This window comes from Macrobrachium nipponense, chromosome 13 (assembly GCF_015104395.2).
Source record: "Macrobrachium nipponense isolate FS-2020 chromosome 13, ASM1510439v2, whole genome shotgun sequence".
Lineage (NCBI taxonomy): Eukaryota > Metazoa > Arthropoda > Malacostraca > Decapoda > Palaemonidae > Macrobrachium > Macrobrachium nipponense.
The window spans coordinates 78,721,045-78,733,869 of NC_087206.1; the positions used below are offsets into that span (position 1 = coordinate 78,721,045).

Consider the following 12,825-nt stretch of genomic DNA (forward strand, 5'->3'; position numbering starts at 1 on the left):
TTGCAACAACTATGAGATGTTTTGCCTTCAGGGACCTCGGTCTCTAGAAGGCAATTGACTTTCGCCTGTTGGGCACATGCCTTAAGAGAATCATCACCTCACTGTCCGGCATTGGTGACAAACAAATACATTATTTGTTTGGTCTCTCGGCATAACCCTTTAAAGGCGAAGGTCACGTGACTTACTCGGATGCTTGGACAACTTGCCTCCTACCGAACGCAGTCAGTCGGCAGCTGTCAGAGCGCCCAAGTCAGTTGCGAACTACGCTGTTGACTTAGTTCGGTTGTTACAGAGCAATCATTACTTCGTTTTAATAGCTTGTCACAGTACCCATACCATCGACACCCACCATGGAGTGTCGGTGTCCTATCCACTACCGAGAACTTCGCTGCATGGGGATAGGAGGATGCGAGAGACTTCGTGGCAAACGGACAGACCAGTATGGGTACAGGACATCACCGAAGTAGAGAAGAGGGATAGGTCATGCGACTATTCCCTTCTTTTCCTCTGAGGAACTGCATGACATCTCCTGCGAAGTCAAGCATCCAGGGGATGGGGATCCGTGACGCTCGATTTCGTACCGAACTTCGTAGCGAAGACTCAGAACCCTTCGGTCCCTGACGATTGGTTCGAGTCGTTCACAATCCCCTCCCTAATGGACTTCACTGCCTTCGATGCGAAGGAGATGCTGCCTTGTCCGCAAGAACTTCTCCGTGGCGCAGGTACTGAAGGCAGGGGTCTGTCCAACCAGACCACATGCCCTCCTTCTACTTCGGGATATTGCCCACAGGTCCTTGGATCTTTTTCCTTGGGACCCGTGGTGGCTGCTCAAACACGTTGTGTAGCGAACCCAGACCCTCGCAGGCTGAACAGCATCGAGTCCTGGTGTGACCGTAAGAATGGATGAGTGAATGAGAGTGTGACTGGCTCCTCTTCCCATCTTTTTCTTCCCCTCTACCTGTGGTTAGAGGGACACGGTCGTCACCATGCTGGATAAGGACAAGATGCAGGTGAGCTACTCAACAGAGCCCCATCTTATCCCTTTCACTAGGGATAGGAGCGTATATCCACCACTTCCTCCAACAAGGGGGAGGAAGTGGATGCCAGCTTGAGACAAGCCCATACTTTTTGTTGCCTCTTGCAAACAGGAACAAGTTCTTGCTTGCTGGTACGAAGAGATACGCTTGCCTCTCTCTTAGTACTCGGCCCAGAGGTCTGACCATTGATCCTGCGGTGCACACCCCGATCAATCGGACAGAGGCTTGGATCCCTCCCTCGCTCTTACGACCAGGGAGGCATTCCAGGGATGGACGAACACCAGTCTGTTCATCAAAAGACTCAGATTCCTCCCACCAAGAAGTGAGTCTTCCTATTGTTAAAGGACCGATGGTTTGTATTACGTATTGGAACAAATGACAATTTGTCGAAAATTGCATTTTTCCTAACTATACAAACCTGAGGTCCTTTACATATAGTCCCTCCTCATGCCACCCCTCCACTCTGGCGTATTTTGCATGGGCCAAAAGCAAAAGTGATTTGTTTACGTCCCAGTCGCGCGACTGTCGGACAAGCAGTTAACTACCGTTCTCCCCTTGTTCGAAGCTTACGACCGTTCCAGCTGCCGCTAGCTACTTCCTATTGTTAAAGGACCTCAGGTTTGTATAGTTAGGAAAAATGCAATTTTCGACAAATTGTCATATTACAATTTCCCTTCAGAGTTTCAGCCTTTCCTCATTTATGCCATCCATTTCAGCTGCCTTTTCAAATTTCACACTTCCACTGCCTTTTAAACCTCCCTCCTCTAAATGGGTCTTGCATTATCAGCATTCTTCCTGTCCTATCTATGCAAGTAATCACAGCACTTTTAGTATCTATACAGTGTTGATTTTTTGTATTTTTTCCCCTTTTATACATACTCTATCCTCACTTTTTGTGGGCTGCTTTCCCTATTGGTACCTTTGGGTATATAGTTACTTGCTTTCTAATCGGGGTGACAATCTAGTTAGCAATACGACTAATATAATACTACTCAGTGAGTTCCTAGACAATGTTTTTTTTCAGTCTTGATCATATTACTCCTTATATCTTTTATGAATTAAACATGACAATTTGTCCAAAATTGCATTTTTCCTAACTATACAAACCTGAGGTCCTTTTACAATAGGAAGGTACTAGCGGCAGCTGGATAGGTCGTAAGCTTTCGAACAAGGGGTTCGGTAGTTAACTGCTTGTCCGGACAGGCCGCGGCGCCGCGCGCGGACTGGGAGGTAAAACAAATCACTTTTGCTTTGGCCCAAGCAAAAACTGCAGAGTGAGGGGTGGCATGAGGTGGGGCTATGTGTAAAGGACCTCAGGTTTGTATAGTTAGGAAAAATGCAATTTTGGACAAATTGTCATTTGTTCCGACACGGCATACAAACCTTCGGTCCTTTTACAATAGGAAGACTCACTTCTTGGTGGGTGGAATCTGAGTCTTTTGTGAACAGACTGGTGTTCGCCCAACCTTGGAAGCCTCCCTGGTCGTAAGAGCGAGGGAGGGATCCAAGCCTCTGTCCGATTGATCGGGGGTGTGCACCGCAGGATCAATGGTCAGACCTCTGGACCGAGTACTAAGAGAGAGGCATGCGTATCTCTTCGTACCAGCAATGCAAGAACTTGTTCCTGTACAGGAGCAAATATAAAGTCATGGGTTTGACTCTGTAGGCATCCACTTCCCCCCCTTGTAGAAGGAAGTGGTGGATATTCTGCTCCTATCCCTAGTGAAAGGGATAGGATGGGGCTCTGTCATATAGCTCTGCATGCTCCGTCCTCATCCAGCGTAGTGACGACCATGGCCCTCTGCCCACAGGTAGAGGGGAAGGAAAAGATGGGAAGAGAGAGCAGTCACTCACTCACTCCACACATCCATCCACACAGTCACACCAGGACTCGATGCTGTTCAGCCTGCGAGGGTCTGGGTTAGCTTACACAACTTGTTGAGCAGCCACCACGGGTCCCAAGGAAAATGTATCCAAGGACCTGTGGGCAATATCCCGAAGGGTAGAAGGACGTAAGGTAGTCTGGTTAGACCGACCCCTGCCTTCAGGACCTGCGCCACGGAGAAGTTCTTGCGAAACGCCAACGAGGGGCCAATACTTCTGACTTCGTGAGCTCTCGGACGGACGTACGGATGTCGTCACTACCATCAGCCTCATACGCCCTCCTGATGACCTCACGCAGCCAGAATGAAAGAGTGTTCTTGGATACTTCTTTCTTGGTGACCCCGGTGCTAACGAAGAGGCGTCGACACTCAGGCCTGAGGTGTCGAGTTCTCTTCAGATAGCGCCGTAGCGCCCTCACAGGACAAAGCAGCATCTCATCCGCATCATTATCGGTGAAGTCCATAGGGAGGGAATCGTGAATGACTCGAACCTGTCATCAGGGACTGACGGTTTCTGAGTCTTCGCAACGAAGTTCGGGACGAAATCGAGCGTCACGGATCCCCCATCCCCTGGAGTGTCGTACATCATATGGAAAGACCATGAAGTTCCCCTACTCTCTTCGCCGATGCCAGGGCCAGCAAGAAGAGGGTCTTGAGGGTCAGATCCCTGTCTGACGACTCTCGGAGTGGCTCGAACGGTGTTCGAGTCAGACTCCTAAGGACGAGAGTCACGTCCCACGCAGGGGGCCTGAGTTCCCTGGGTGGGTGGGCAAGACCTTTCGAAGCTCCTCATCAAGCAAGGAGATCTCGAACGAGTTCGAGATGTCCAACCCCCCTCAGTTTCAGGATAGCGCCAAGGCGGCTCTCTGTATCCTTTAACTGTGGGGACTGAGAGGAGCTTCTCTCGGCGAAGAAAAACGAGGAAATCCGCTACCTGCTGAAGAGTGGCTCTGAGAGGAGATAGACCCGTCTACGACACCAACCACAGAAGACGGCCCACTTCCCTGGTACACAGCTGCAGAGGACTGACGGACGTTTCCAGCCATCTCTGTTGCTGCGCTACGAGAAAAGCCTCTCGTTCGCAAGAGATGGTGGATAACAGCCAGCCGTGAAGACGTAGGGACTGGACTGCGGTGGTGGTACGCTCGACGTGTGGCTGGGGCGAGAAGGTTGTGCCAAGGGGGAATCTCTCTCGGTTCTCTGCGAGAAGAGCCAGCAGGTCCGGATACCAAATGGCCTGTGGCCATTTGGGAGCCACCAGGATCATCCTGAGATTCGGGTGAGTGACCAGCGCTCGACTGATCACCTTGCGAATCAGGCTGAACGGGGAAAGGCATAGGCGAAGAGATTGTCCCACGGGTGTTGAAGAGCGTCCTCTGCAGCTGCCCATGGGTCCGGCACGGCCGAGAAGAACACCTGGAGCTTCCTGTGTGCCGGGTGGCGAACAGATCCACGACTGGTCGCCCCCACAGGTCGAAGAGCCTTTCCGCCACGTCCTGGTGTAGAGACCATTCGGTCCCTATCACCTGATCCCGACGGCTGAGCGTGTCTGCTACTACATTCCTCTTCCCTGGAATGTAGCGTGCCGACAGCTCTATTGAGTGTGCCTGAGCCCACTCGTGCACCTGCCGAGTCAACTGGTACAACGGGAGAGACACTAGGCCCCCCTGTTTGTTGACGTAAGCCACCACCGTGGTGTTGTCGCACATCAACACCACTGAGTGTCCCATCAAGCGGTCCTGAAACTCTTGGGAGAGCGAGGAACGCTGCCTTGAGTTCCAGAACATTGATGTGAAGGTGCTTGTCGTTCTCGTCCCACACTCCTGAAGTCAGCAACTCCTCCAGGTGTGCGCCCCATCCCTCGGTCGATGCGTCTGAGAACAGCTGCATGTCCGGGGGGGTGGAGTGCGCAGTGGCACTCCTCTTAAGAGGTTCCTGTCGTCGAGCCACCAGGCTAGGTCCTGCCTCACCTCCTGTGTCCCAGTGACAATGGGAAAAGCTTGGGGGATCCGTCGCCTGTGACCAACTCTCCTTTAGTCTCCACTGAAGAGACCGCAGGTGAAGACGCCCGTGAGGGACTAACTTCTCGAGTGACGACAGGTGTCCGATCACGACTTGCCATCGCTGAGCTACCTGTTCCTGCCGAGACAGGAAACTGGTTGGCTGCCTCCTGAATCTGCTGATCCGCGAGTCTGCGGGGAAGACTCGCCTGCTACCGTGTCGATCAGCATACCCAGGTACTTCATCCCTCTGCTTGGGCTCGAGATCGGACTTTTCGAAGTTCACAACGATCCCCAGATCGCGACAGAACTCAGCAGTCGATCCCTGTCCCTGTAGCAACTGCGAGCGGGAGCTCGCCAGGACTAACCAATCGTCGAGATACCTCATCAGACGTATCCCGTGCGAATGGGCCCAAGCAGACACCAGACGTGAACACTCGCGTGAACACCTGTGGGGCGGTTGAGAGACCGAAGCACAGTGCCCTGAACTGGTACACCGTCCCGTCGAGGATGAAGCGGAGGTTACTTTCTGGTGAGGACTGATGAATGGGTATTTGGAAATACGCATCCTTCAAGTCCACTGAAAGCATGAAATCGTTCTCCCTGATGGGGAGTCGAGCACTGAGCGTGCCGTCTCCATCGGGGGTAACGGGTCTGGCGAACAAACCGGTTCATGGGAGAGAGATCTATCACCGGGCGCCAGCCTCCCGTAGACTTTTCCACCAGGAAGAGTCGACTGTAAAAAAGCCGGTGACTGATCCGTGACGATCTCTACAAGCTCTCTTGCTCAGCAGGTCTTGATCTCCTTGTCTGAGTGCTACGTCCTTCGATGACCCTGGAACGTACGACTGCTGTTGGACCACCCGGGTTGGAGGTGAGGGGTGGCCGAGATTCGAAGGGCGAAGGGTAATAGATATCCCTCCCGAAGACATCTACAATCCAGGTTCTCGGCGCCGTAGCGCTGCCAAGTTGCCCAATGGCTGGCCAGGCACACCCCCCACTTCCGGCAGCAGGTGAGGGGGGAACGCCGTCCCTAGCGTTTCCCCCCTTTCTTCGACTTCTTCCCAGAGCCTCCACGGGATGAGGAGGGCTGGGAGGAGGGTGGTTACGGCTCCCCTTGCTAGAAGTCGAAGAAGACAGAGTCATTCCTCGGGGCTTCGACGCAGCAACCGTCTTAGCAGCCGAGGAAGCGCTAGCCGAGCCTCTTAGACTTGGCCGCAGTCCGAGGCTGCCCAGAAGAAGCCTTCGAGACTGCCTGGTGAACCAGACGGTCACTGTCATCAGTGCGCCGTCTGTCCACCGCAGCGTCCACCATCTCTCCTGGGAAGAGAGACGTGGAACTCCGTAGAGGTCCGTTTCGAAGCCCCAACGCCGCCTCACGCCCCGGCCGCCCTGGAAACCCGAGTAAGGACAGCGTCCCTTCGTCGGAGAACCAGGTTGGCCCACAGGTTCACCATCTGGTGGGAAGGGAAGAAGGAGATGGCTCTTCCCCCAGACTGGCAAAGTCTCCTGAAGGCCGAGTCCTCTTCGGGAGAAATCCCCCCACCCCGAGTTGGCTGCGACCTAGATACTGTGAGGGACCACAGATCTAGCCAGGAGACGGCCTGGAAAGCTGCCATGGCGGTAGATTCCAGGCCTAGTGCCTCTTGCTGCGAGAACCACAGGTTCTAGGACAGGAGCTGTTGCAGAGACACACCCGGAGTCAGCCCCTAGCTAACTCCGGGTTGACCTGTTTGGGCGGCATCGGGTCTTCAGATGGCACGTAAAACCGCCGCTGTCGTAGCAGAGGAGGTGGAAGCAGCTTGTTCGACCTGCCAGACTTGAGCGAACCGTCTTGCCAGGAGACAAGCGATTCAACCTGCCGTCCCAGCACGAGTCCGCAAAAAAGCTGTGAACGCGGCAAACCCACCGTCGGTCTGGGTTCCCTCTTCGGGCCCAGAACGACTCGAGCCGGGACGTGGGCTCGGATGGTGGGAGCGGCGATCCTTCCCACGAGGTCGTTGTGCTGACGAATCAGCGCAATAACCTCGGCAAAGTTCCTCTGGATCTCGGGCGTGATAGCATCCTGTGGAGTGGGACCGTCCAGTCCCTCAAACAGGAGCATCTCCCGAGACCCTCCTCCCTCAAGGAGAGGAGCAGCGACAGCCCCCTCTCGGTCTCCTCCAACCACCTGTGCGTACGACCTGGCTGGTCCGAGAACCGAGCCTGGTACGTACGACGACGTGGAGGGATCCTGAGGGGCGCACCCCTCACGATCACTCCTCATACCTCGCCCCTCCCGGTGTAACCCGAGGAGGTTGAAGGTATGGGAGAGACAGACCTGACGCTCCCTCCTCGCTCGCTGGCAGAACCAGTGGGCTTGGAGGACTGCAGGCGATCGCCAACCCGCGGTGGTGATCGAGCTGCAGACCTAGTCGAGCCGTCTCGCTGTGGAGAACGGCTGGACCGAGAACAGCGGCCCCTCCGGTCTCGTGTGTCAGAGGAGCTGGTGCTGGTCGCCGTACCCGATCGCTCTCTGCGAGAGCGACGGTCAGGTCGACCGGCGAGCTCCACTGTCACTGTGAGATCGGTGCGTATCCTCACGGTGCGTCAGTTCGCTGGCACCAGCCGTGGCTGGTGCCGCGCGAACGGGGGGGCGGGGACCTGCTTCCCAGCCTCAGCCCGTGGCCGGTCATGGACCGTCACGTCCGCCCGGGTAGCCAGCTGTTCGCCGTGAGAGCGAGAGCTGGTCTGGTGAGAGCCGCGTGAGCGGCTGTCACCAGTCTTCCGCTCCGTGCCGTGAACCAGACGCTGAGCGGACTCAGAGGTCTGGTTTCCTGGCTGCACGGTCACTGTTAGGCGACCGTTACACTCGGTACCTCTCGCGAACGAGCGGCCGAGCCGGATCCTGCTGCTGTGGCCCGAACCACTGACAGCAGGCGAGGAAGTGCCGGTGTTAGCCGGCACCCCTCTGGTCCCCGTAGTCTTCTTCCTTGCGGGAGAAGAGACGGGTCCTGCTCCCGAAGGAGCAGGGCGACCAGCGGAAGAACCCCCCGTCTCACCGGAGCGAGACGGGCCCTTAGAAGTTGCCCGAAGGAGACTTCTTAGGGGGGGGGGGGGGGGGGGAGGCAACCTTCTTCTTCTAGGCGGTGGGGGGCCTTAGAAGAAGAAGGGGAAGAGGCGGCAGACGACGACGACGACGAAGAAGACGATGAAGACGACGACGACACCTTCCTCCTCTTCTTCTTCTTCTTCGTCAACCTCCTCAGGAGCCGACGTCAGGTCTGTCATCCAGGACGGAGCCGGGGCTGCTGTTGCCGAAGCAACAGGGCCCGGACGTACCTGTCCGAACAGACCAGCATCGGGAGCAGCGGCGCCAGGAACAGGAACCAACATCAGCAGGTGCGAGCATCACAGGAACGGCAGTCGAGACGCAGGAGCAGGAACAGGAACAAGCAGCGGTGGTCACGGCAGGTACGGCAGGCTGTGTGGGCGGGTCCAGGTGGTCGAACCAGCGGCACAGACGTCCTCGGTACCGGTGGGAGGTCCAGGGGCGAGCTCTTCGGGCACATGAAGTCCGGTCGCGGCAGCACGGCAAACCCAGGTGGCGGCATCACACTCCCCCGAGTTACGGCGGACTGGCCCCTGCACCGATGTTGTGGGTGTCACAGAGACCGCGTGCTGGGTGTACACCAGGTGAGGAGGTGACGCGTAGCCGGGTGTTGTAAGGGTCGTGGTGGTGGTTGTGACCGTTGCATGAGTGACCGCCACGGAGCCAGCGAGATGATAGAGCAGCCCCTGGACACTCGGCACGCCCTGCAGCCCCAACGATGCCCACACCTGTCCGAGGTCATCCTTCACGGTGGCAACCGCACCTGAGGAGGCAAAAGTCGGGTGATTAGAAGGATCCTCTACCCGCCTCCGCGCGAAGACGAGCGGATAGAGGACCCAAGAGTACAAACTCTACGTCAGGGTATCTAGCGCCCTCCTCCACACTCGACACGTCAGGAGAGGAGAAGGACCTAGACACCCCCCCCCGAAGGGGAATGGGGCGCGAGACGTGGAAGTTGAGCGGGCCGGCAGGAAAGAAGACGAAGTGTCCGTCACCAAAGGAGTCGCGAGAGCTTTCCGACGACTCCTTTGCAGGCCTTCGCTTCTTCCTGCCCTCATACAAAGTCCACTGCGCCTCCGACCAGTTATTACATACATCACAGGGCTCGGCCCGGGTGCATTCGCGCCCCCGACACCGAGCACACAAAATATGAGGGTCAATCTCTGGGAACGATCTAAACTTCCCACATTTACGCCCTTCGATACCCGGGCAAAGTCTCCTTGGGGTAGCGAGGCGAGGAGATTCCATCATAATTCAATTGAAGGCAGTAATTATTATGCAAAGAGAGAATGATTGTACTTACAATACTCTTTCATACACAATTACAACCAAATACTCAGAAAGCAAACGACGAGCAGCGGGCAGAGAGCGTCGAACACACACGTCCATCCACTGTGAGGCCGAAAGCAAAAGTGGTTGGTTTACCTCCCAGTCGCGCGCGCGCGCCTTTGTGGCCTTGCGGACAAGCAGTTAACTACCGAACCCCTTGTTCGAAAGCTTACGACCTATCCAGCTGCCGCTAGTACCTTCCTATTGTAAAAGGACCGAAGGTTTGTATGCCGTGTCGGAACAAAAACTAATTTCCTTTTTCCAGCTTGAACAGTTTTCATTCCTGTTGTGTTTAGACAGATATTTAGTACTTTAGTTATGAAAAGTTTGGTTGATGGCAGTAATAGTGATGCAGTATATTACAGTTGCGTTTTTCTTTTATTTCTTTACCATGAAAAATAATTTCTCCATGCAATCAATTTTTGGTAACCTTATGGTACATGGCAACTGGAAATTTCCAGTAGACATTGGGAGATTGTTCAGGTATGGCCCAGAGTAGTGTGTCGAGGTGCCATACAGATGTTTAAGCTGCTATTGCCATCCTTGCACAATAATTTATCAAATTCCTAACTCCACAGGATGAGAACAAAATGATGATGGAGTTTATCAAAAATAGCTGGAATGCTTGGTGTGATAGGCTGTGTGGATGGTACACATATATCCTACCTATAGAGAGTCCAGGAGGTCTTAATGCGGAATTGTACAGGTGCAGAAAACACCTTTTTTCTATAAATGTCATGGTTGTATGTGATGCTTCTTTGAGGTTCACTAATGTAATTGTAAATTGGCCAAGCAGTGCTCATAACTCCAGAATATTTTCTACTTCAAGATTAACAGAACCTAGGTAGAGTCGGTCATGTATAGAGGTTTTTTGTTGGGAGACAGTGGTTATCCATGCCGTTCTTATATAATGACACCATTTCTTGCTCGCAATACACATAAACATAGACGTTACAATGCTGCACACATCAACACTCGCAATCTTATAGAACTTGCCAGAGGACTGCTTAAATAAAGTTTTGCAATTATCAATACCGGTCAGAACAAAGTTGGATAATACTAAGAACATAATAATTGCTTGTGCAGTCCTTCATAATTGTGCAATAACAAACAGAATACCTCTACAGGATGAAGAAAATCTTGAATTGAATGATCCTGATGTGGGTATCATTGAAAGGGCTGACAATATCCAAGGAGCTCAACATTGGGCCCACATTGTTGACGGTTTTTTTTTAAGTTTAAATAGATTATGTATTTATTTTCTGTTAATTAGGTTGAAAGTAGTACAAGGAACCACCCCTTTTGGTAATTTGCACTTTAATAACAATAAATCTATAATCTTATTACACTTACATTAAGAAGCATTTTAAATATTGAATTGAATAAAGTGACAACACATTAACCCAAGAATGCTTTTGTCAGAGCTAACAGCTGTATGTGCTAGATAAATTGAACATGTGGGGGTTTCTTTAAGCCCACATCGTGCAGGAAGGTAAATGAATTGAGGAGAGCGCCTGGCTCAAGGAAACACCATGTTTGTGTTGTGAACTCTAATTTTATTAAAACAACTTAACTCTTAAGTAAACATAATAACAGGTACATTGTGCAAAATTAGTTGCTAAATTCATACTCTAAAATGGTTGACTGGTAAAATACCAAAATACTAAATTACTTGTACTTCAATATACACTTCAAGTAAGAAAACAGGAGGAAACACTTAATAAACAAAAAACAGAAAAAACATTGGAACCTGAGTGTATGAAAGAAAATGGCAGTGCTATTTCAGGTATACTAAAGAAAACTTCTCTCAAGTAAATATGCAGAAAACCACCTTTCTAAATTCAACAGAACATGATACCAAGAAAATGAAAATACACTTCTTATTGACTTTATGAAATATGAAAATATAACTTACATGTTTGCCTTTAAAAATGTACACTAATGGATTTATTATATATTTTATTTTTCTGGTTCATCCTGAAAAAAATATTCAATATCAAAAGCAATCTATGGTTAAAAAGATGTAATTCATTCTAGATTACGAGAATTGACTGAAAGGATAAATATTATTTTTTAACATAAGAAAAGATTTATTCAGGAACTATTACCATATTTGTCAATCTGACACCCTGAGAAAGACAAGACTGTTGTACTTGCAAGATGAAAATGGTGATAAAAAAAAAAACTGAACAACTTGTGATTCAGGTTAAATCATAGCTATCTGGACCTGTGGTTCAGGTCAAATCACAACACCATTACTTAGACCTTGTCTTATGATGTCTAATATACATTATTTAGAAACAATGGTTTAAGAATTATATCATAACGGGCTACCAACGCATGAGCCAGTGTCCTGCAGAAGGCGAGGGCAATCTTTATGCAAGTATATCATAAAAATATGGCCAAAGTAATAAGAGGGACATTAAAATATTATACTAGCCCTAAGACATTCTAAACTCTGATTAATTGATAAATTATCCTGTTAGTACATATTATCCCTATCACAGCATAGGGTACCAATTTTGAAAATATAATTTCGAAGTAAATCTTGTAATGTATGATACTCAATACCTAATTTCACTTAACATCAGATTCATCAAAACAATATAATACTTAATATCAAGATGCAAATGGACATATATGAATAATCAATACCTAATTCACTTAACATCAGATCATCAAACAATATAATACTTAATATCAAGATCAAAGATACATATTTTTTTTTTAAACCTATGGACATATTAAACCTATGTAACAGCATACAAACTAAGAAATTAATATTTGGAAGTATACACTAACTTACAAATAGGAACACCTGATTCATGAGAGCACCTTCATATACCATAGGTATAAAATAAAATATATACTAACACTACATCACAACATAGTTAAAAAATATGCAAAATGGTGTTGTTTGGTTTATGAAATTGAGCATAACGTCAAGCAATGGGGCAACTATGGCCATTCAGCATTAGAGAAATAATAAAGCTAAGTGAAGGCTGACCTTATGATGAAACCTTCATTTAACAAACACACCTATCAGTGGAGCCATTTTTCTCTCCTAAAAGCAAACACATGATCTATGGAAATAACACCTACTGTAACCCTAGCAATAAGGCTAAATTCCATAAACCAACCAATACCTAGTTTATTCATATGAGTTGTGCATTGCTTCATAGGCAGATTTTGCAGTTAAGAAAAGCATTCAAGTTAGTAAACACAGTCATTGTTGATGAGTGCATTTCATTCATATTGTTAATCAATTTCACCTTTAGTTCATGCTCTTTTTTGGCCATTTATATTTGTTTTGCTCCTTTTATTTTCCATTCTGAAATTATGCAGTTCCTCTTGTCTTTCCTTACACTGAGTATGCATCATCAATTTTAATTTTTTGGTTGAAGAATGTGCTTCCTCTGTGGGTGTAGAAGACCGAGGTATTGGAGATACATCCCATGATGTGTTGTGCAATTTTGGTGAAGTTC

General features: G+C 50.0%; 1 protein-coding gene across 1 annotated transcript in view; it reads left to right on the top strand.

Annotated features, from left to right (window-relative positions):
• The window catches only part of LOC135225371 (protein misato homolog 1-like), a 104,020-nt gene that overhangs the window by 30,753 nt on the left and 60,442 nt on the right, over positions 1-12,825 (top strand). The window lies entirely within an intron of this gene.